This window comes from Calonectris borealis, chromosome 12, assembly GCF_964195595.1.
Source record: "Calonectris borealis chromosome 12, bCalBor7.hap1.2, whole genome shotgun sequence".
NCBI lineage: Eukaryota > Metazoa > Chordata > Aves > Procellariiformes > Procellariidae > Calonectris > Calonectris borealis.
In genome coordinates, this window is record NC_134323.1 from 5,620,391 (window position 1) to 5,641,306 (window position 20,916).

Consider the following 20,916-nt stretch of genomic DNA (forward strand, 5'->3'; position numbering starts at 1 on the left):
ATGGGATCAAGGTCTAACTCAGTCCTAGCAAAGTTTCATTTCAAACGAAAGCTGCTTGTAAATTATCAGATACCAGTTGAGGATATTTTGTCTAAGAAAATAAGCGATTACCAACCTTCAAACAGAAATGCTTATAGGTTCTTAATAGTAGTAGTTCTACCACAATACTGTAACAGGATAGGATCATTCAGGTTAGAAGGGACCTCAGGTGACCTCCAGTCCGACCTGCTGCAGGATTAGCTATGATGTTAGACCATGTTGCTCAGGGCTGTATCCAATCTGGTCTTGAAAACCTCCAAGGATGGAGACTGCGTAACTTCTCTGAGCAACCTGTTCCAATGCCTGACTGTCCTCATGGTGAAAAAAGGAGATAGATTTCTAAACATTACTTCACTCCAAATTGAAGCCAAATCTAGATCTAAGCACATGAAAACAGCTTTTGCACTTAATATACCATCTAATCACCTAATTTCTTTTTTTTTTAATTCTGTGGATGGCATAAGCATGACCTTGTTTGTCATTTGTTTCAGCCATTTAACATTTTGCACAGAAATACAAATAACTAGGCATTTTAGTGTTGACTTGCATGCCTACCGCCTTGCAGTATGCCATCAAATTTCCATCCAGTTTTGTGAAGCAATTGACAAAAAATAGCTATGTTATTAACAATGTGGTTTGCTCAGATAATATTTCTGTAGATTTCAGTAGTAACATGTTTTCCAGTTTATTGTGGTTTATTCCTGGTTTTGTTATATTAGCTTAGATTATTTTAAGAGTAAGAAAACAAACAGATAAATCAAACGAGACCAGGGTCACATTGAAATTACCTTCATGAATGACCTTCATTCATGAATTCTTAATACATTTTAAATTTACAAAGAAACTGTGTTCCCTGAGCTGTGAGAAACAGGGATAGAAACCTGGAACTTCTGTCCACACCCATTCTCTGTATCAAAATATATCTTTCTTCAGTAGTCCAACATCAATAGCTGCAACAGTGCAAGACAGGTCTTGCACATGATCTAGCAATGATTTGTTTAACATTTTTGTGGATTTGGAAAATAATCTATTTTCTATTTAGACAAACTGTCATTCTTGTTGAATGCAAAATTATTTCCTTATGCATTAAAGCTGCAAGAACCGAACTTTTCTTGAAAAAACATTGGAAAAATGTGGTCCTACTACTACTACCACCACCACCACCACCACCACCAAAAGAGATCAATAAAAAAATCAATAAAGTGAAGTTTCTTTTGCTTGAAGAACTATCATGCAACCGGTGATTATTCTGATTACCTACTCATACGTATAAACAGCTAAAATCACTGATAGCCTTTGACTTCTATGATGATGAAAAACTGAAAATGTTTTACCATATATAGGGCAATTTTCCCAGAGAAATGAAAGGAAGAAACACCAATTAGCATGTGACTCCAAACACACAGTACATGAATAGTAAATAAAACACAGCAAAATTAAGAAGAGAACATACAGAAAATCTTTCTACATTTTGAAAACATTCTTTAATCTTCTTTCCTCTGAAATAAGCAGTTATTGTAGTATACCAAATATACTTTCCAATAGGTTGGTAATGTCAAATGATTTACATTTTACATGAAACAGACAAAAATGGAACTATTTATAAAGCAGTATCAGTTGTGTATCAGCATACAGTAAATATAACCTGAGCAAGAATATATGCGGGTTTTTTGGTAGCCTATCTGTATTTAAGTCAAACAAGTTAGTGTAATTTGTAATTTATTTTAGAATGGAATTTATAGTTATCTACTCAGAGTCTTTAGTAACAGAGTTTTCATGGAAGTTTGTGAGAGTGATGAGGGATTGCATTTCCACCTACACTATCGGACAAATAGGACAGGGGCCTGTAACGTAGCCCCTGTACAGCTATTAATGGATCCTACAACAGCATACATGCTGTGGAAAGCACTGATTACTGTAGCTTTGTTAAATCTCTCTTCAGTAACTTCTCTTTTTGAGTTGCCCTGTTTAGGGAGAGCACAGAAGTTGACTGTTATGAAGTCTGTAGGGTGTGAGACATGCTGTTTCTCCATTTTCATCATTCTCTGGGGGATAGTCTCCCTACAGCAGGTAAGTGAAAGGAAGACTTTTTTACTAAAGGTGAGTTTTGTTTTTAAAATCAAAGTATAGAAAGGCTTTGGGAAAAATTGACAAGAACTCCTTAGATGCTGTAAATCAAAATACTTTTTGCGTTTGACTTGCAGTTCAGTAAGTGGGAAGTCCACATCCTATCAGGACCATAACTTTAATTCTTGAACTTGGTTGATTGTAAATTTTGATGAGCTTCTGGCAAGTTGTAATGGCAACAGAAAAAAATAGAGTGCAGAAAGATGTAGAGCAAAGAGATTAAGCTCTTGAGGTATAGAATTATTTATAGTTAAGAGGGCAACAGATGGGGATATTTCCATATTTTAACTGTAGATATTGTCTGTTAGAATTTCTTTCCTCGGAGACTCTCTCAATATCAGACTTCAGATATCTTCTTTGTAACCAGAGAGCACTGCCTCAAAAATCCCAGGATCACAGAAAGGTTGGAGAGGACATCTGGAGGTTACCTTGTCCAATCCCACCATTTCCCCAAAAGTTTCCTTTCCTCCCAACAGAAAGAATCCTTGAAAAGGTGCCAAATAAAAACATCTGGGATATTGGCGAAATAGAGGCTTTTATTCAAATGAGAGATGAAATTAATTAGCCATTTTCTGGAAGCTTCCCTTCTATCTTTATGCTTACCATGTGAGGAAATGAGGCTTTACAATTATGTTGTGGTTTAACCCGGCAGGCAGCTAAACACCACACAGCCGTTCGCTCACTCCCCCCCACAGGGGGAGAGAATTGGCAAAAAAAAAAGTAAAATTCATGGGTTGAGATAAAGACAGTTTAATAGGACAGAAAAGGGAGGGAGGATAATGATGATGATGATGATGATAAAAGAATATACAAAATAAGTGATGCACAATGCAATTGCCCACCACCTGCCAACCAATGTCCAGCCAGTTCCTGAGCAGTGGTTGCCGCCCCCCGGCCAACTCCCCCCACTTTATATACTGAGCATGATGTCATATGGTATGGAATATCCCTTTGGCCAGTTGGGGTGCCAGGATGAGCTGTGCTTCAGTACCAACCACTTCCGAAGCAGCTTGAACCCCTTCATATGCTGCCAATATCTCCTTCTCAGTTGGAGTGTAGCGGGCCTCGGATCCTCTGTATCCCTGACTCCAGAACCCTAAGGGTCGACCTCAAGTCTCCCCTGGTGCTTTCTGCCAGAGGCTCCAGGTAGGGCCATTCTCCCCGGCTGCGGTGTAGACCACATTCTTTACATCTTGTCCTGCCCCACTGGCCCAAGGGCTACTGCCTGAACTATCTCCCGTTTAATTTGTTCAAAGGCTTGTTGTTGCTCAGGGCCCCATTTGAAATCGTTCTTCTTCCAGGTCACTTGATAGAGGGGGCTTACAATCAGTCTGTGATTTAGAATATGCATTCTCCAAAAGCCCACAACACCTAAGAAAGCTTGTGTTTCCTTTTTGCTAGTTGGTGGAGACATGGCTGTTATTTTGTTGATTTTGGGTCTGATGACATCCATCTTGCCATTTTATTCATAAAAACTGGATCTCCTGTGCAGGTCCTTTGATCTTACTTGGTTTTACGGCAAAACCAGCTTTCAGAAGGTTTTGGACTATTTTCTTCCCTTTCTCAAAAACGTCTGCTTGTTGCCCCATACAATGATGTCATCAATGTATTGCAGGTGTTCCAGAGCCCCACCCTGTTCCAGTGCGGTGTGGATCAGTCCATGGCAAATGGTAGGGCTGTGTTTCCACCCCTGGGGCAGTCGGTTCCAGGTGTACTGGACGCCCCTCCAAGTGAAAGCAAACTGTGGCCTGCACTCTGCCGCAAAAGGGATTGAGAAGAATGCATTAGCGATGTCAATGGTGGCGTACCACTTGGCTGCCTTTGACTCCAATTCGTATTGGAGTTCTAGCATGTCCAGCACGGCAGCACTCAGTGACTTCGTTCAGGCCATGATAGTCTACTGTTAGTCTCCACTTTCCATTAGACTTTCGCACTGGCCATATGGGACTGTTAAAGGGTGAGCGAGTCCTGCTGATCACTCCTTGGCTCTCCAGTCGACGAATCAGCTTATGGATGGGAAGCAGGGAATCTCGACTGGTGCGATATTGCCGCCGGTGCACTGTTGTGGTAGCAATCGGCACCTGTTTCTCCTTGACCCTCAACAACCCCACAACAGAAGGGTCCTCTGAGAGACCGGGTAAGGTGGACAGCTGTTTAATTTCCTGCGTCTCCAAGGCAGCTATACCAAAAGCCCACCGGTACCCTTTTGGGTCCTTGAAATACCCTCTGCTGAGGTAGTCTGTGCCAAGGATGCACGGAGCCTCTGGGCCAGTCACAATGGGGTGCTTCTGCCACTCATTCCCGGTCAGGCTCACTTCGGCCTCCAATACAGTTAACTCTTGGGATCCCCCTGTCCCTCCAGAAATACAAATGGGTTCTGCCCCTTTATAGCTTGATGGCACCAGGGTTCACTGTGCACCGGTGTCTGCTAGAGCCTTATAATCCTGTGGGTCTGATATGCCAAGCCATTGAATCCACACAGTCCAGTAAACCCAGTTGTCCCTTTCCTCCACCTGGCTGGAGGCAGGGCCCCGCTAGTCCTGGTCATAGTATTCATTACTAACTTCTTGTAAATGCGAATCAAAAGTCCCTTTATTAAGATCGGAAGTAAAATCAGCCCTTCTACTCTGTTTGGAAAACTGGAGCAGCAATTTTCCTGGAAGAACCGCATTTTGTGATCATTTTTCCTTGCAACTCACGTACCTGTGCCTGTAGGGCTGAGGTAGGTTTTCCATCCCACTTCCTCATGTCCTCTCCATGGTCACGCAGGTGAAACCACAGGGTGCCCCGTGGTGTGTATCCACTACATCTTCTCTCTTGGGTAGGGGGACGCTTACTCCTAATGGCTGAGATACTGGTCTGTGCAGATGGGGGGTAGGACGTATCCTCTTTGAGTTGCTGGAACTCCCAGGACAGTTTTTCGGACAGTTTCTCCACAACCGAGACACAGTCCTCTAGGGAGGAAGAGAGACTTTCTTCGTATTGCCGGAGCTGGCCAGCCAATTCCTCCACCATTTGTTCCCCTCCGTCTTTCCAGGTCAGTATTGCCAATAAGTTTGCATGCGGTGCTGGTGCACTCCGTACAAACTTACACCACATGGGTCGTGTGCACCTGACTTCATCTGGATCTTTGGATAACTGCTCATTGTCTACGTCATCAAAAATCACGCCCAGCACGGCTAATTCTCTCAGGTACTGGATACCTCTCTCCGTGGTGGTCCACTTGCCTGGGTGACATATAACATCTTCCTTGAAGGGATACCTTTCCTTCACACCTGACAGCAGTCGCCTCCAGAGGCTGAGGGCTTCTGCCCCTTCGCCAATTACTTTGTCAATGCCCCCTTCCCTAGAAAGAGATCCCAGCTGCTTGGCTTCCCTACCCTCTAATTCCAGGCTACTGGCCCCGTTATCCCAGCATCGGAGCAGCCAGGTGACAACGTGCTCGCCTGGACGACGACTGAAATCTTTTCGCATATCTCGCAGCTCACTCAGAGATAGGGATCGGGTGGTTACTGTCTCATTTATGGGTTCTGCCTCTTCCTCCGCCTGTTCTCGTGATGGCCCTGGTTCATCTTCATCTCTTAGTTAACGAGCTGATTTTCTTGTGTATTTTTCTTGTGTATAGGGGCGATTGAAAACGGTGTGGGTTGTTCTCTGGTTCGGCCGCAGTGCCTGTCACGGGAGTAGATCTCTGGATGGTATTCTTTAATAGTTGTTTAGCCCTAAACAAGGCCTGAACCACATTCAGGAGACATAGCAATAGGAACATGCTGGTTTGAACATCCCAAGGATATTCAAAATTCTCAAGAGCTGTTGTAAATAGCCTGAAGGAGAAAGAGAAGGTGAAGGAGCGGGGGAAAGTGTTCCCCCCTGTCTTCCCCATAGATTGGTTCTCTGAGGAGAAAAGGCAAAATTAATGAGAGAAGAAACATAACTACTTGTGTCTGTTCTGTTGTATTTAAGCTAATTCTACACATCCGTGCCCGTCATCTGGGAGAAAGCAGAAAGGACTAGCAATCTTTCATAACCTTTCCAGCTTCCGCTCAGGCTGTCTGAGGAAAAGCCCTGCAAGTGCAGTCCTCCTGGAGCAGAGGCAGGCCGGGCGCTGTCAGCGCAGCCGCTGCGCTCTCCCACTGCTGCCCTGCCCTCACCAGCCCGCGCCAGGAGACAGCCTGGCTCCTGCGGTAGCAGATGGTGGAGAAGAAAGTGGAGGTAGGACCTGTGAGATTTGAGAGTTACGTCTACCTAGAGTAAGTGGCTGCAAAGGATGTAGTAATTCTTGAATGCCTGAGGAGTGTGGGCTCCTTCTTGGGATTGCTGTATGTCAGTGAGGAAATGGAGGGAAAAGGTGGGTCTGAGAGAGAGGAAGTCACACGAGATATCCTGGGAGACAAGGAAGGAGGAAAAATAGGATGAGGAAATGAAAAAGAAAATGGGAGAGAAGTAAACATTGTAAAGAAGTTGGTTTCCTGTACAAAGTGAGCTTTCGCACTGAGCTTCTCCTCAGCACGTGTAACCAGGGCTGGTTTCAGATGCGGAGGAGAGGGAGGGCCGCAGGTGTTTACACTGGCGGGGATCTTGGAGGGACAGCAGGCCGGGGATGGTGTGAGTCTGCTTTTGTCTTTGGTCATTTGCCTGTTTTAGTATTGAACCTGTTCTCTTGAAGCTTTTACATTAGGAAAAAGGAGGGTTCCACAAACCTCTGCGGCTTTTTTGCCTTTGGGGCACACTTACCAGGGTTTTAACAGAAACAAGTCTGTCACAGATAGGTTATTTCGTACCAAGGGAAGAGAAAGGACACAACTGAACTTCACAGTCCATTGGGCTGTCCCTCCAGGATGACCTTCCTCAGCCTGAGGAACCACACCTCCTACTCTATCAAACCCTGGATACAAGTGAGGAGGCAAATGAACTGGAAGTTCAGCCCTGGCATGTCAACTCATGAAAGGGCACTCAGAGAGAAAATCATCAGGGGGAGAAAAAGGGAGTGGAAGTCAACTGCTTGGTTTCACCTGGAGTTCAGTCCTGTCAAAACACAGTCATAAAACAGTAAGATGCCTCTCAGCCATAGGTTAAAAGACCAAAAAAACAATGAAACAACAAAAAAACCCCACCCAGTAATTTGTAAAACAGCACAAATTATGGGATCATGAGGTAATCTCAAGTAATCTCTTGTGGTAAAAGGTCTGCTCTGCCCTTTTTACTATGCTTTTTATGGTTAGTTTTGTTTGTGAAGTAGTACTGTTGATACCAGTTACACATGTGCTCTTTGAGTCTTAACATGAAAATGTAAGTTCATTTCAGGAACTGTGGAGGGTGGATGTTTTTCAGATTTCATAATCCTTGTTTATGTTATGCTCTGTCTATTAAGTAAAATACAGTTTAAGTGCACTAACTGAAACAGGAGATTTATATTTTAAGGTGGAGTTATGTTTACAGAAATGACTGTTAGCTACATCTCTGAGAAAAACAAATACTTAGTGCATTTTCTTTGGGTTTAAAGCCAGACAAGACATTCATAACAACTTATTCTGACCCCCTAACAAAGGCTGTTGCATTTAGTTACCTACCTGAATTATTGAAGGATCTCAGGACACTGTAGAAGAAAGGTCTGCAGTCAGTTTCTCACTTCGTTACACCCATTTTGTTTTACTCTCAAGTTTGAAGCTTAAATGGAGCATTAAGTTTTGTATGATTTGGCTCCCAGTATTTGACATCCTTCACTTGAAATGATGGTTCTGCCCAAATTTGCTAAAAACTCACCCTAGGCCTAACCACTTAATTCTGTGAACCCTATAGCAAGACTAGCCCTAGTTTTGTGGGTTTATTACAAGTTCTACTTGACTAGGTTTGGTGTGAAAATACTTTCAGTGCTACCCTACTTTTTTGCTTTCACCAATCTGATCGTTTTAAAAATTATATATAAATTTTAAAGGGAAATCAGTTAGTTGCATATTAAATTCCGTAAATTATATAATCTTTCAATCCACAAATCATAGTTGTATAATATAGTTAAATACACTTGAAAAAAATACTACTTTGTGTCTAAGTGTTTTTATCCTTTGATACCATGCGTGTTTTTAGCATTTGCTGTTAGGGGAAATTCATGGCAAAACTTTCATTTTTCAAGTGATACAAAATTTCACACAGAATAAAACATCAATGTATTCTTAAATATGGATTTATTGTTAAACGTTGTCTAATTATGCATGTTAATATCATTAATTAATATTTTGCTATTTAGATCAACTTTTATATTAGTCCCTGCTCTGGTTTTTAGAGTGTTAAATTATTGCTTCTATAAATTGCTCATTCAAGGAAGAATTATTTATCAAAATGTAACTGTGGAAAAATAATCTTTTTGAGATTGGTTTTTCACAAATCCTATGACAGCAAACTAGAGGAATATAATTGTCCTTCTCTTTTATTTCTCAGCAGCTTTGAGATTGTAGTTTGTTATTTTATCTTGCAGCATTTTTCTAGTATATAAACCAGACATTTCCTCAGCACACTGCCTGGAGAACAAAATGGGAGTTTAAAAATGAAACCTTCCATTTTACAAAATTGATATAGACCACACAATAAACTTAGGTAAGTACTGAAAGTACCCACTTCATGTCATTATATTATATATCAGAATGCATAAAGTATGACTTATGGGTGAAAGTTGCCCCCTACTGTCTGATGTGACATTTGCATACAGAATAGTAATTCACAAAATTTGAGATTAATTTGTCTACTGTTTCTTTAAAGAACATATTTTAATTCTAAATTTTAGAATTTCATATGGATGTATGGTACATACAAGATCAGATGTTAGAGGAAGAAAACGAACTCAATGGGTGGATCAGTGAAAGTCAACAGGTAGCACTGAACAGATTAAATACTAAAATTAAGTGATCTGTTTAGTTTTATTTAGGTCTGTACATGAGTATGAAGCAGATTTGGCATTTAACATACATATATGTAAAATTGGAGGAATTAAATTTAAATGACCTTATTGTTTTTCCTACTTGTTTATTGCAGTGGAAATTTCTTGGGTTTCTACACAGTGTGACTCTACCGTTCAATGCATACAATGGCAGATAAAAGGTAAAAAGCCAGTTTAGGAGGGCAAAACAGAGGTTACAGACACAAGGAAATAAACGTGTAAATAACAAAAATGTTATTGAGATATTGATTGGCATTTCATTCCATATATATAAGACTTGGAGTTTAAAAAAATGTAATTTTGAGGGAATCTGTATCCGTGCTGGGTGTTACGAACCTTTAAAAGGATTAGGTTTAAAATATTCATTTTCAGTGTCTAGTTAGTTGCTGCAGATTACCTCTTTCTGACCTCTTATTTCAATTATACAATAATAATGGAGTATCCTATGATATACCAACCGCGCATGGTTAATTTGCGTAATTTTTTTGTTTGTTCAAATCGTTGTAGACATTAAAAAAGAAACAAATATACAAGCTGTTAAGTTTTTAAAGCACACCTTTTCAGAGAACTGTAAATTAACTTTTTGTTTATCCCTTAAATAGTAGTAGTTAGTTCAGCTTAACTACCTATGGATGCTTACTGAGAGTTTGTCCGCAATCCTATTTAGCAGTTCAAAATCATTACATGCATAAATAATTTAAAGACTGAGGAGAAATTAATCACAAATGCCAAATCTCTGGGAAGCTTGTAAACCATTGTCCTAGTCACAATGTGAGTATATGTTCTTATTTATACTGCACAAATGGTACTTGAAAACAGCTACAGTGGTAACAAAACAATTGCCGATGTTTATGCTTTCAAATTATGTCTGTCAGAACAATTTGCATGTAAGGATCTTAAATGATTCAGTAATAAATGCCAAACAACATTGTAGCAGATGACAACTGATATCACATTGATATTATTAAGATTTATTGCATTGTTGTTATTAAGCTTTAGATACCATTTTTGTTGGATATTTTAATGAAATAATAGTATTTTCAAATCCAATCTTTGCAGTTTCCAACAAAGAATTCTTAAAGCATTTTACAAACTGTGTAGCACACAGAAATTATTTTGAAAAAAGAAAAAGTAGGAAAAAAATGCCTGGAGGCAGTTGGTGGGAGTTGAGGGTATGTCAATAGCAAAGTGGCATTACAACTGTACAAGGACTGAGATTGCAGGATAATGGTGTATTTTTGAACGCAACACACATTCTTTTCCTCTCAGTCCTAGTACCTGATGCTCCTGTCTGTAGTACTTAATTTATGTGGAAGACCTGTTTCTCTTTTTGAGGATTCATGGGCACTGTTGGGGGGATATCAACCAGGAGTGGCATCTTCTCCTTGGATGTTGCTCCAAATGTTAAGCTTTGCATACCTAGAGGGGACAACAGGACATTTTTAAGGAACGGATATCCATGGAGGCTTACTAAATACTTAGAAACCACTTGTGGCTCAGAAATGCCCTGAAAATAGGTAGAGGGTAAGAGAATGTTAGAAGGGTGTGTTATATAGTCTTTCCCTGTTGTTATTATTTAGGCACTCTTAGATATTGCAGCAGTCAGGATAATCAACTAGATGGACCTTTGATCTGACTCCACAATATCAATTTTAAGTCATTTATATTGGAAAATGAAATTAAGCCTTATATGTTAGCCTCTTGGTTGTTAGGCTTTCTACTTTGTTGCTCAAAAGAGCTCTTCAACAGTATACTGCATTCAGCATAGTCCTGTTTGGGACAACAGTATAGCAGATGCTTTTAAACTGAAAAAAGAACAAAAAGCAATCAGGAACTAACATTATGAAAGCTGAAGCACAATACAGGTCATGTGTTCTAATTGCTCGAGTTCTTTTTTCTTGAATTCCTTGCATGCCAGAGGTCGTGAACTGTACACAGTTTTAAGTTTGGGGTCACAATGGAACTTAACTATTCTGTAACCCAGTAATCAAATTATCACTCTGTGGTTTGCTGACTTGCCACTATCTCTGTTCTTCCAGCCACTATTATCATTTCAAGAATTTAGGGTTTAGTACATATGCTTTGAAGTGATTAGTATATGTGAAAATACATACTTGAACAAGCAACCACTGTGTTGCACAAGTTTGAACTTCCTCTCATCTGAACTGTGATGTGGTCCCAAAATGTTCAGTTTAACAAGGTTTCACTGTAACCCAAACATACACTGTAAATTTATCTGCATTAAATTAAAAACAAAAAAACAACGTTAACAATTGTATTTGTAAGCATTCACAAACAGGGTCAGACCAAGTAACAGATCTGATTCAGTATTTCTGAAAGGATGTAGAATGATCAACTTAAAAAGCAGGCATCTGGCAATATTACAGATGTCTTTCTCAGAAAAAGAAAAAAAAAAAAAAAAGTATTTTAATCCTAGAAACTTAAAGAAACGTTGACCAGATATTTGAAGAGGACATTTTTCCAAAGTTCCAGGGTTTTCCTTTTTGACATTTACTATTGTAGTTCAGATTTTATCATATGTATGAATATTGAGTCACTCCTTAATTTCACTTTTATATTCACTTTACATCAAATGTTATTGAGTTCATTGCTCTTCTTGTGGCACAAGCATCATTACCAGCATGTTTTATCTTGTCTATATCTACCATGTTCCTGCTGATCAAAGTGACCAGAAGTGAAACCCTACCGCTAGTTGTGTACACAGCTCTGTATATTTAAGACTTGTATAAATTTAAACGCATGCACTAATATGCAGTATAAATGCAAATGTGATATAGAATATTGGTTTTTTTGTATTTTCCTCTATATTTTCACCCTATAGATTATCAATCTTAACATATTCCTTAGCTGGTATGGCACAGAAACTGACTAAATTCTTCTATTGATTGTGCCTTGGATCTGCATAACAGCAGCAACAAAGAGAGATATTGCACTGGGCAATCTGAAGTATCCCGAAGGCTCGTTTTTGTTTTGTTTTCAAATGTATAGCAAGGCAAAAATCCATCTGTCAAATTAATAGCGAGGTCCTGTTTAAAGAAACAAATTCCTACTTGTGTCAATACATTTACTGTAGTTTCCCATTAAACCTTGTTGCAATTTATTTCCTTCTTCACTAGATGCAACATATTTGACTGAAAAGTAGTTGCAATAATGTGAAGTTTTCTGGAAAGTCATGAATACCTTATGTGAGTGAAAATGTGTTCCATTGCCTGTTGCTCCACAGCCATTAATCTGATGAATAAAGAGTTTGCACATGGGTTCACTCAGAGAGTTAACATCTGATTTTACATGGAAATATTTGAAAGAAAAAGTACAGCATAGCCTGAAGCCTGTTAGAAAAATTTTTAGAGATTTATATAATGCAGTTTCTTGCCTTGGTTCCTATTGTCTACTTAGAAAAGAATGTTGTTTTGAAATGTAAAATGAAATAAGGGGAAACAATTCAGACAACATTTCTACTGGACAAAAAAAAAATCCCTTACCTCAAACACATACAAAACCTGTCATTTTTCATTACTCATCTGTTGTTCTACTATTTCATTATCATCTACATTAAATCAGATAATTCCCCCCCTCTACACTGGTGCTTTGGAGATAAAATAAAGGGGCAGGAACTACCTTCATTTATCAACATGAAATAACATCAGCATTTGTACTGGGATAGTATTTATGTCAATAATTCATTTTTAGAACAAAGACTGAAAAGAATTAGTAGTTATTGTTTCTCTCTGTGGAGATAAATGCTTGATGCAGGAGCTACTAGTCAGTTGAACATCTTAAGTTACAGGGCAATACTGAATCTCAGCTTGATCTTAATATGGATTCTGATGGAATTCAGGAAATCTTCAAGCATAAGTTGTGTCCCTGTTTGCTGCTTCTGTTATTACTTTTGAATTTATTGACTCTGGGATGCTGTTATTTAGAGTTGCAGAGAATGTGAAATAGGTAGGACATCTGTATTAATTAGCTGAGTATGTTCAATGACCCATTATTAGTAAGATTGTAAGTAGTCAGCCTCTGACAGTTACCTCACTGTTTCCTTATTACAGTGCACTGGATGTGGATGATTGGAATAATACTTGATTGGAATTTCCCATGTTTCTTCCTATGATGTTATTTAATGACATTGAAGAGACTTAAGACTTGAAGCTAACTCTCATGCAATCAGAAATTGCATTGCTTTGACAAAGAATATTTCATGTTGCGTTCATATTGTATACTTGGCTTTAAAAGCAAGACTAGATGCGCCACTTGAGAATACTTTTGTCTTCTCCAAATTTCTATTTAAGATGCTCTTTGCCTCAAATTTTTTTAAATCTAATTTTAGAATCTTTTCTGACCTGAATTGGTAAATTGTCTTAAACAAGCTCGTTTCGATACAAAAGACTGCATGAAATTATCTGTTCTGTGTCTAATGTCTTTGGTCTAAATTCTGATGCTCATTTCTGAGTGAATTCAATTCCTTAATACAGTTGTACATAGAAAGTTTGGGGTTGTTTTTTTTTCTTGTTGTTGTTTAGAGTTAAATCTGCTGACTTCTACAGATTTTCTAATTACAAGTAGCTGTGAACTATACTCAAATGGCAGTTGAGTGTCCTTAGATTATAAACATATAACATTCATATCCTGATCTGTGCTCCGTTGCATATGTGGGGTTGCCCATAGAGACCAGCTGGCCCATGTGCCTGCAAGATAAGCCAGGACTGTTTAGATAGTTCATGACCAAATACAGAGAGCCAAAAGCAAGAAAATGAAAGCTTATTTCTTTACTTTTAGCTGCTCCTATAGATAGCAAACATTGACTATGCACAAAAGCCTCAGATCCTTCAGACACCACTTGGAATGTTTGGCTGTGACTTGTCTTCTAAGAAGCTTCCTTAGGAAGGCTTCCTTTTCTTGCCAAATCTTCATGTATTGGAACAAAGCTTGTTTCAGAGCAGGCTTTGCCTTCATTTAGCTTGGTTATTAACTTTGGAAGATTATAAAAAGATACAGATATAGGCTGTGCAAAAAAGGGGCTTTGTTGGCCTGCTGAAGGGTGAAAAATAAAGCCACAGATTGAATAAGAGTGGAGAGTAAAATAATGCCGTGAAGTGAAATGTTGGTGGGGGGAAGGTCTTTAACTCTGAGTTGCAGTCACATGTTATAGTGCAATATTTTATAAGATGATGTCTCCAGAAGCGAGTTATTCCAAATGGGCCATCATTGAATTGAGATGAAATTGCTCCTATTGTATTTCTTTATGTGGTGTCTGAGAGATATAACAATAGGTACATATACTCAGGGTCTGATTTTTTTAAATGGGATATTGACACCTGTCAACTGCTTGTGAAAACTTCCATCTGTGCTCCCTTGATTGATAAGAAAATATGCTGTTCACAGATTGTATTCTGTTGTTCTATTATGAAAATGAATTGGCTTAAACTTGGCTTTCCAGAAGAAGTCAAATGCTCTTGAATGGACAAAACCACTGTATTTAAAGAGCATTTTGAGTAAGTAAATTCTTTAACATCTTAATATATATTGTCCAGAACAATAGAGGCATATATGCCCTGGAGATAACACATGGATGTGTGTGGCAGATGCAAGGCCTGCATATGGATGTTCAAATCCACATCAAGGCTTGTATCAGCTCAGCATGATACAGCAATTGAGAATGGCTGTTTGTAGAGCTCTGGCCAGCATTAGCAAAATTAAAAAAAAGCAGGGTTTACATTCCACAGTGGTGTTGTAAGTCAGCCTCTGTAAACCTTCCTTCATGTGGGTGCACATCATTCTTCAGGCACATCCTTGGTTTAGACTAACTGTGACTCACATGGATAATGTGTTAATCTGACAGCTAATCTTGCTAAAAAATGGATTAACTACTATGTACACGTGACAGAAAATATTTAGCAAGAGGCATGATTTTGCTTTTTGAATACTGTGTTCCAGTGGACAACTCCTCCTTTTGTTCAAGGGGGCCATCTGCTCATCAAAAATGGGTTATACTTGCTTCTACTTCTTGAAGAAAAATGACTCCTTATTGCCATTTAACCTCAGAAAACTTTTTGAATTTTTTCTCCTTGATAATTCTTCTTGACATTTTCATATCATCAAAGTTAACTATCTTGCCCATTGAGGGCAAAGCTATTGAGGATGCAAAAACATCTGTGAACCATGCCCTGCAGTTAAATACTTCCCAAATCAGGATTAGTGGTCACTGCTTTGTTTTGTTTGTTTGTTTTTTTTTTTCCCCAAGCAGTCCTTAAACAGAGGATGAATTTCTGATTAACTGAAATGACACTTTCTAATTACTTGCTTTGTCTGTAATAAAATGTGAAAATAATTAAATCTTACTTTTAGAAGACACTAACTTCTGCAGTATATTGTTCCTAATAGGCTCTGAAATAATTTGACAAGAGTCTCACAAAACACATTGTAAAATAGGAAAGGGGTAAAAGTCATTCCACCTGCTGTTGGCAATACTAAAACTAGCCTTGTTGGCCTAACTGACAGTCACAAAAAAGTAGTTTAGGACAGAAAGTTGAAAACAATACTGAGGCAGAGTATTCACCTTTTATTCTTGGAAGCAGCAGTATGAATAACTGCAAATTGTCACCCAAAAGAATTAATGGAATTAAAAACATTTTAAACAAAGATTCAATTTCATGACTAACACTCAAAACCGCCATCTTCTACAGTTATTAAAAATTTCCCGAAGTGTTATCATATAGATAAATTATAAAACCTATTATACAATGTATTGGAGATAGATGTTGCAATATTTTGATTGTATTGCAGTTGTTTCAGTTGCAGTAGTTTCTGAAGTGAAAATAAATCCCAATTTAAATTTTCCATTATCTTTTCCCAGTAAATGCTGCAGTGTATTGGTTTCGATTTTGACTATCAGAGGCTTTCTTGCACAAGGCTGCACACATCCATGTGTTTGGAAATTTGCTTATGTATTCACTGCCAAGCAGGGTTTTGCTTCTTCAATAGTGATCAGATATTAGTTTGACTGTGTGTGGAAATGTGCAGTAAATCAGTGATTAAGTTTTCCATATGTCTTGCATAAAATCCAAAAATGGTTATCTAATGTAAGCCAGAACACCAGAAAACAAATTCTACTGTCATATATTAAAAAAAGGCCTTAGCAGAGTTATGAAATAAATAAATAACGTAACACGTTGATCTTAATAAAATGAATTGCTATAGCTGTTTTAGTTAAAGGATTCTTTTATTTGGCTAATGAATTTCTTGAAATATGAGATTATCTTGTTACACCTAATTATGTAACATATTTGCTCCAGGGTTTAGAAGCTGCAGATACATGATTCAGTCTGTGGGTCAACAGGTACCCAAAGACACTGCAGTTAAATCCAGTTTCCTTACTTTTCAGATGTGATCCTAGTTATGAAGTAGAAGCTGAAATAAATGCTTTCAAACACTGGAGCTCTAAGGGGAGTTCTCTGAACTATGTTGTGCTGGTTTAAATATATTGATTCTGTCACCATAGGACAGAACTGACCTATTTTCTTCATTTTCTCTCTGCTCATTTCTTTATTTATCTTTATAAAGAGAGAGAGTTAAATAGATCTCTTGATGTTGTACAGTATCTACATCTATTAGACAGTATTGTATAAGTGATTACAGATTAAAACAATAAATAGCTCACACGGGAATTTATTGGGCATCTTTTGGACAGGTTAGCTTTTAAAAGCAACTTAATTTTATTTTAATTAGGTAGAATCTGAAAAATTGTATTTAAATAGAACACACAGACATCTGTGATATTTCATACAATATAACTTGGAGCACATTTCAGCATCTGGCTAGACTAAATTTAATGTCATTCATCTGTACAGACTGCTTTTCCTAGAGTTAAAAAAATTGTACATAAAAATTACCAGATATCTCTGTCTTGTGAGTGAATAAAGAAATTAAAGTAGCTGAAGAGGGTTATTATCAGTCATTTAGGGAAATTTTCTGAGTGGTGAGAAGATAACTGTTAGCTCATTGGTTTAAAAAAAATCATCTCCCCTATAGACAATTTTGTATTTTATAAATGACTACAAAATAATTGTTTCCAAAATGAGGTAAATTAACAAAATCAAGCTGCAAATCAGTATAGTATATTCTTAACCTTAAGTAGCTTTATAGTTCAAGTCCAACGTAAAGAAACAATTTATAATAAATAGGATATATCACGTTTCTCTTCTGAGAATCCATTACCATGCAATAAACCTAGATATTCCCAAGTGCTTTTATTATTAACATAACATGTTAATTGAATCAGCAAATAATTTTCAATCTGAAAATTATCTTCATGGCAATTACTGATATTAAATATACAATTTATATGAAATGCATAGGGTGTGTAATTGACCCAACTAAACAGTAGTTTGAATTCTAGTTTATATTCAATTTCTGTGTCTATATTCAGTGTAAATGTATTGAACCTGGAATTACTGGCTAGTTCAAATTGAGATACCTGTCCCATCATTAACTAATGTAACATGAACTGATAACTGTACAACTTTACTATACAATCAGAAATTCACTTTCATGAACATGTACTAAAATAATAATTTTTTTCTGACAATTAGTGCATGTGAGTTTCACAGATGTTTACCAGAAGTTAACCTCGGTCTCAAAATAAACTCATGTACCTGTTCGTTTCACATAAATTAAGGAATATAAAGCATTTGCAATCGATTGCTATCTTTTAAATCACCTGTTGTTCATATGTATTTGAGTGTTGGTCAAGATGCTATGTCGTGTGAATATAGAAGGCAATACATGGGCTTGTAATTACCTTAAACTGCAGACTTTAAGAGGGAGTGAAGTGACCCAGTCCCATCCCACAGTGCAGTACAGGGTCCCTATTTCTACCTTCTACCTGTAAGCCGTGCTGTTCCTTCCCTTTTATCTCTCCTTCTCTCTTGAAAGTGACCTTTGGCCATGTGAACTTTTTGGTATGCAACTTTTAGAACTAGAGAGATTTGCCAGCCATGACATAAAATTAGGGTTTTCATTAACTTTGTAAAATAATAATAATAATAACTAGTAATAATAGTAGTAGTATTCTAAAAGTGTTTTTGGTTGTTACAGCTCTCCATGTTCTCCATGTTCAGACCCTGATTCCAAATACCAATCCAATACCAATAGTCCCTGCATATCTATTTTGACTTCCAGAACATTAGTGATACCAGTTGTTTCTCAGAGTTTGAAACAGACAAAATTTCTTGAAAAGTATGAAAGATGTATTGTTTTGATATTTCTACTTATTTGTTTTGTGGATGCTTGTGTTTGTTTTGCTGCAAGGAATCAAGAAATACTTTGTTTTTTGAAAAAGTGAGTTATAGGAAGGAAAGGATTAATTATACTCATGAACCCTGTATTGTTAGCCACAGTGATAACCATAGGCATATTTTACTCCTATAAATAGCTCCTCTTTTATCTAACATCTTTCAGTCAGATGGTGCTAAGATCCCTCCTTCCTCACTAAGATTCCTACAATCCGTATTTCAGCAGTATGTTTTATATGTAATAAAATCCACAAAATGTGCTGTTGCTTTGCCTTTTAGTACAGTAGCATAGAATTATGAAAGGAATAATGGGTGTAGGGGATGAATAAGAATAGTCAGGTTTGGATTTCATTTTCTAAATGAATTCAGCTGGACTGACAGCACTAGAGGTGCCCTTAAGCAGAAAAATTGTTAGAGAAGGTTAGATTAGGTGATAATTGCAGGACAGAGTAAAAGTTGAACAACTGTTTGTCCTTCTTTCTGGATTTTTGAGAAGAACTGAATCAGTTCGGCATATTGAGAAACCAGGAAAACAGTGGGCTTCTCCCATTGTTTGTCCTGAAAATTAAAACCTCAGTAATGTAAAAATGCTGAAAAGCCTCTAAATATATTCTACAAAATTCCAAACTTGTATTGCTAGGAGGGTATTTACTTATGTTAGGGCTCCATCTACAGTCATGAGGAAGAAAATCTTACCATTGATGGCAGCTCTCTCTGCTTCTGGGGCTTCACTGACTCACCATGTTTAACAAAATAAACTCTCTCCTTTTATTTGGGTCAGCATATTTCCGGCTGATTTGCAGCCACTGTTAAAGTTTCCGATCTCTAATTATTTTCAGCAAATAAGGTTATATTGACCATTTCTTTATATGCCAGTATTCTGGTAGGGTTGGCTTAAATTTCAAGTAGTTTTATTATCAAACGTCTAGCAGGCACAGAGTGTCTTATCATATAATCTCACTCACACATTTATCAAGTTCCATTTTTTAAATTATTAGGATTTTTACCCCCCTCACTGTTTCAGTTTGAGAGGCTCTTCAAGAACGTTATTCCTCAGATGATGAGCACCATTCCAGTACTTTCAATCTAAATGTGTTAATGGGCTTCTTGTATCCTCTTGATTTTAAGTCACTATTAACCTTGAGTTAAAATAGATTGGATGTAATCCTCACCCTCAATTTAAGGTAACATTTAGAAACAATTATAGTACTTAACGTAACTAAATAACCAAAATAGTGCTCTTTTATTTGGTACTTTTTGCCATCCACATATGAATTTAAATTTGACTAGGTCTTCCATTTCTTTGGAACAGTCAACCAGAAGAGAAAACAGCCACTTGTGAGGAAAATGGAAGCTGAGCAATACATAAGTGCAAGTTTATTTCTCTACAACTGTCTGTATGCTAATCTATTGAATAATTAATCTTATGTAAGTAAAAACAAGCAAACAAAAAATACCCAAATCTTGTCTTTCACTTATAAAAGAAGTAGAAGTCAGTAGTAAATTAGGGGAAATAGTTAAATATAAAAAATGGCAATAAAAAGAAGGGCTAAACATGGGACAATACAAAGCATTGACATGGTTTACTGAAAGTCACTCTTAAGCAAATAGACACATGAAGTTGATAGGACAAAGCTTAGTGGTACAGAGATCAGTCTCGCAGTTTTTGTATGTTAACAGTTGATCTGTACTAATGAGAGTTTAGCTACTGACTGCATAATAGTAGCCAAGAAATGCATGGAATAGTGGGCACTTGCTTGAGCATGACCAAGCACGTTAAAAAGTTGTAAGAATCTAAAAAGAGTGTTGTTAAAGAATCTGACAACTGTCTAGTAACCAAGGTTGAACATTGGACTTTCGAATTAGAAAAGGAAGACTCAGTAATTAACATAATGGATAAACAAATAATTATTTGGGGGGGTGTTTAATAGTTAATAACTTTTTTATAAATAGCACACAAAAAAATGCAGTTGTCAATTTTCTTCTAAAATAAAGCTCACACAAAGTGAATGCTTTCTCTGCATCCATTTGCAGCAGTCCTCCAGGCAGTTGCAAAAGTCTTAGCAATAGCTGTCTACTGAGGGCAAATTTAAGTTGCTTACTTCCAGTATCTCAAGAGCAGTGAGATACACTACCTTCCTATTTACTGGAGGGTAGTGTACAGTAAGAGAATGCACACATGATTACTGTGGAGCAGATGATGGTACCCTCTGGTCACCTGTATGTCAAAACTGTTATTTGCTAATATTCCTGTGGATCTGAAACTGGAATGGATGTGTGTTTCCTGAATGTTCGTGACAAGTAAGAAATATTAAGGAAAGAAACAAGAGTTGCAAAATGAGAACAAGCAGCTCTAGCAGATGCTGCTATAGGAAAACATTGTAAAGAAAAGAGAGCTGAATGTGGGCACAAAAAATACCTCTCTAGACTAGTTTCATTGCAGTGCTCCCCACTTAAATGAGGAAGAGCAAAATTATTAAAGAAATTATCCAGATAAAAATCAGGAAT